The sequence below is a fragment of the Arachis hypogaea genome, chromosome 13, assembly GCF_003086295.3.
Source record: "Arachis hypogaea cultivar Tifrunner chromosome 13, arahy.Tifrunner.gnm2.J5K5, whole genome shotgun sequence".
In the NCBI taxonomy this organism is placed as follows: domain Eukaryota; kingdom Viridiplantae; phylum Streptophyta; class Magnoliopsida; order Fabales; family Fabaceae; genus Arachis; species Arachis hypogaea.
In genome coordinates, this window is record NC_092048.1 from 98,543,334 (window position 1) to 98,548,447 (window position 5,114).

The window sequence follows — 5,114 nt, forward strand, 5'->3', positions numbered from 1 at the left end:
AAGCTTAGAGTGGATGTTCAAACCTTCAGACAGAAAGAAGGTGAATCCCTCTATAAAGCTTGGGAGAGATACAAGGAACTGACTAAAAAGTGTCCTTCTGGCATGCTTTCAGAATGGACCATCCTGGATATATTCTATGATGGTCTGTCTGAATTAGCTAAAATGTCATTGGATACTTCTGCAGGTGAATCCATTCAACTAAAGAAAATGCCTGCAGAAGCTTAAGAACTTATTGACATGGTTGCTAATAACCAGTTCATGTACACTTCTGAGAGGAATCCTGTGAGTAATGGGACGCCTCAGAAGAAGGGAGTTCTTGAAATTGATACTCTGAATGCCATATTGGCTCAGAATAAAATATTGACTCAGCAAGTCAATATGATTTCTCAGAGTCTGAATGGAATGCAAGCTGCATCCAACAGTACTCAAGAGGCAGCTTCTGAAGAAGAAGCTTATGATCCTGAGAACCCTGCAATAGCAGAGGTGAATTACATGGGTGAACCATATGGAAACACCTATAACCCCTCATGGAGAAATCACCCAAATCTCTCATGGAAGGATCAAAAGCCTCAACAAGGCTTTAATAATGGTGTAAGAAACAGGTTTAGCAATAGCAAGCCTTTTCCATCATCCACTCAGCAACAGACAGAGAACTCTGAACAAAATACTTCTAATTTAGAAAACTTAGTCTCTGATCTATCTAAGGCCACTGTAAGTTTCATGAATGAAACAAGGTCCTCAATTAGAAATTTGGAGGCACAAGTAGGCCAGCTGAGTAAAAGGATCACTAAAATCCCTCCTAGTACTCTCTCAAGCAATACAGAAGAAAATCCAAAAGGAGAGTGCAAGGCCATTGAATTGATCACCATGGCGGAACCTGTAAGGGAGGGAGAGGACGTGAATCCCAAGGAGGAAGACCTCCTGGGATGTCCAGTGATCAATAAGGAGCTTCCCTCTAAGGAACCAAAGGAATCTGAGACTCATCTAGAGACCATAGAGATTCCATTGAACCTCCTTATGCCATTCATGAGCTTTGATGAGTATTCCTCTTCTGAAGAGAATGAGGATGTTACTGAAGAGCAAGTTACCAAGTACCTTGGTGTAATCATGAAGCTGAATGCCAAATTATTTGGTGTTGAGACTTGGGAAGATGAACCTCCCTTGTTCACTAATGAACTGAGTGATATGGATCAACTGATATTGCCTCAGAAGAAACAGGATCCTGGAAAGTTCTTAATATCTTGTACCATAGGCACCATGACCTTTGAGAAAGCTCTATGTGACCTTGGGTCAAGGATAAACCTCATGCCCCTCTCTGTAATAGAGAAACTGGGAATCTATGGGGTGCAAGCTGCTAAAATCTCATTAGAAATGGCAGACAATTCAAGAAAACAGGCTTATGGACAAGTAGAGGACGTGTTAGTAAAGGTTGAAGGCCTTTACATCCCTGCTGATTTCATAGTCCTGGATACTGGGAAGAATGATGATGAATCCATCATACTTGGAAGACCCTTCCTAGCCACAGCAAGAGCTGTGATTGATGTTGACAGAGGCGAACTAGTCCTTCAATTGAATGAGGACTCCCTTGAGTTTACAACTCAAGGTTATCTTTCTGTAAACATGGAAAAGAGGCACAGTAAGCTTCTCTCAAAACAGAGTCAACCAGAGCTCCCACAGTCAAACTCTAAATTTGGTGTTGGGAGGCCACAACCAAACTCTAAGTTTGGTGTTGAACTCCCATATCCAAACTCTAAGTTTGGTGTTGGAGAGTCTCAACAATGCTCTGAACATCTGTGAGGCTCCATGAGAGCCCACTGTCAAGCTATTGACATTAAAGAAGCGCTTGTTGGGAGGCAACCCAATTTTTATCTAATTTTTATTTTCATGGTTTTTCATGTTTTATTAGGTTCATGATCATGTAGAGTCACAAAATAAATATAAAAATTGAAAACGGAATCATAAACAGCAGAAGAAAAATCACACCCTGGAGAAGGATCTCACTGGCGTTTAAACGCCAGAAAGGAGCATCTGTCTGGCGTTCAACGCCAGAACAGAGCATGTTTCTGGTGTTGAACGCCAGAAACAAGTAGCATCCTGGCGTCCAGACGCCAGAAATGCACAGTAAAGAAGAGCTGGCGCTGAACGCCAGAAACAAGCATCTGGCTGGCGTTCAACGCCAGAAATATGCTGCATCTGGGCGTTGAACACCCAGAACAAGCATCAGTTCGGCGTTTAAATGCCAGAATTTCATGCAAAGGCATTTTACATGCCTAATTGGTGCAGGGATGCAATTCCGTGACACCTTAAGATCTGTGGACCACACAGGATCATCTCAGCATCTGTGGACCCCACAGGATCCCCACCTACCACCACTCACTCTCTTCCCTCTTCTCAATGTTCATCCTCTCTTCCCAATAAACACTCTTTCCCAAAACTCTTCACCAATCACCTCAATCTCTCTTTCCTATCACCACTTCACCACTCACATCCATCCACTCTTCCCCATAAACCTACCTCATAAACTCCACCTACCTTCAAAATTCAAAATCAATTTCCCACCCAAAACCCACCCTTATGGCCGAACCTTACCCCCTCCCTTCCCTATATATAGCCTCCATTCTTCCTCATTTCACACACACAACCCTATCTTCCCTTCTTGCCGAACACATCTCTCTCTCCTCTCCTCCATTTCTTCTTCTTCTTCATCTCTTCTTTCTTCTCTTGCTCGAGGGCGAGCAATATTCTAAGTTTGGTGTGGTAAAGCATAAGCTTTTTTTTTTCCATTACCATTGATGGCACCTAAGACCGGAGAATCCTCTAGAAAAGGGAAAGGGAAGACAAAAGCTTCCACCTCCGAGTCATGAGAGATGGAAAGATTCATCTCCAAAGCCCATCAAGACCACTTCTATGATGTTGTGGCCAAGAAGAAGGTGATCCCCGAGGTCCCTTTCAAACTCAAGAGAAATGAGTATCCGGAGATCCGACATGAGATCCAAAGAAGAGGTTGGGAAGTTCTTACAAACCCCATCCAATAAGTCGGAACTCTAATGGTTCAAGAGTTCTATGCTAATGCATGGATCACAAGGAACCATGATCAAAGTAAGAACCCGAACCCAAAGAATTATCTCACCATGGTTCGGGGGAATTACTTAGATTTTAGTCCGGAAAATGTAAAGTTGGCGTTCAACTTGCCAATGATGGAAGAGAACGCACGCCCCTACACAAGGAGAGTCAACTTTGATCAAAGGTTGGACCAAGTCCTCATGGACATATGTGTGGAAGGAGCTCAATGGAAGATTGACTCAAAAGGCAAACCGGTTCAATTGAGAAGACTGGACCTTAAGCCTGTAGCTAGAGGATGGTTGGAGTTCATTCAACGCTCAATCATTCCCACTAGCAACCGGTCTGAAGTTACTATAGACCGGGCCATCATGATTCATAGCATCATGATTGGAGAAGAGGTGGAGGTTCATGAGATTATACCTCAAGAACTCTACAAGGTGGCTGACAAGTCCTCCATTATGGCAAGGTTAGCTTTTCCTCACCTCATTTGCCATCTATACAATTCGGCTGGGATTGACATAGAAGGAGACATTCCCATTGAGGAAGAGAAGCCATCACTAAGAAAAGGATGGAGCAAACAAGAAAGCCCATTCATGGAGCTCAAGAGACGCATGAAGCTCAGCACCATGAGATCCCGGAGATGCCTCAAATGCATTTTCCTCCACAAAACTATTGGAGCAATCAACACTCCTAGGAGAATTAAGTTCCACATGGGACAATTAAGGGTGGAACATCAAGAGCACTCCATCATCCTTCATGAAATTAGAGAAGATCAAAAAGTAATGAGGGAGGAGCAACAAAGACAAGGAAGAGACATAGAAGATCTCAAGGATATCATTGGTTCCTCAAGAAGGAAACGCCACCCATCACTAGGTGGATTCATTCCTTGTTCTTAACTTCTCTGTTTTTCGTTTTCTTTATGTTAAGTGCTTATCCATGTTTGTGTCTTATTACATGATCATTAGTATTTAGTAACTATGTCTTAAAGTTATGAATGTCCTAAGAATCCATCACCTCTCTTAAATGAAAAATGTTTTAATTCAAAAGAACAAGAAGTACATGAGTTTCAAATTTATCCTTGAACTTAGTTTAATTATATTGATGTGGTGACAATGCTTCTTGTTTTCTGAATGAATGCTTGAACAGTGCATATATCTTTTGAAGTTGTTTAAGAATGTTAAATATGTTGGCTCTTGAAAGAATGATGACAAGGAGACATGTTATTTGATAATCTAAAAATTCATAAAAATGATTCTTGAAGCAAGAAAAGCAGCAAAGAACAAAGCTTGCAGAAAAAAAAAGAAAAAAAATAGCGAAAAAATAGAAAGAAAAAGAAAAAGCAAGCAGAAAAAGCCAAAAGCTCTTAAAACCAAGAGGCAAGAGCAAAAGCAAATAACCCTTAAAACCAAAAGGCAAGGGTAACAAAAAGGATCCAAGGCTTTGAGCATCAGTGGATAGGAGGGCCTAAAGGAATAAAATCCTGGCCTAAGCGGCTAAACCAAGCTGTCCCTAACCATGTGCTTGTGGCGTGAAGGTGTCAAGTGAAAACTTGAGACTGAGCGGTTAAAGTCAGGTCCAAGCAAAAAAAGAGTGTCTTAAGAACTCTGGACACCTCTAATTGGGAACTTTATCAAAGCTGAGTCACAATCTGAAAAGGTTCACCCAATTATGTGTCTGTGGCATTTATGTATCCGGTGGTAATACTGGAAAACAAGTGCTTAGGGCCACGGCCAGACTCATAAAGTAGCTGTGTTCAAAAATCATCATACTGAACTAGGAGAGTCAATAACACTATCTGAACTCCTGAGTTCCCTATAAGATGCCAAATCAATTCTGAACCCCTCAAATGGATAAAGTGAAGAATCGGCAAAACTATTCAAGAGGAGGCCCAAAAAAGCTACAAGTTCCCGCTCATCTTATTGGAGCTATGTTTCATTGGATAGTTTGGAATTTATAGTAATAATTCTCTCTTCTTTTTATGCCTATTTGATTTTCAGTTTTTACTTGGGGACAAGCAACAATTTAAGTTTTGGTGTTGTGATGACCGCCGG

General features: G+C 41.5%; 1 non-coding gene across 1 annotated transcript; it reads right to left on the bottom strand.

Moving 5' to 3' along the window:
• LOC112739974 (small nucleolar RNA R71) lies at nt 1-104 on the bottom strand. Its single transcript, XR_003170907.1, has one exon. It is a non-coding gene; the product is annotated as a small nucleolar RNA R71 (small nucleolar RNA).
• Between the last annotated feature and the right edge of the window lie 5,010 nt (nt 105-5,114).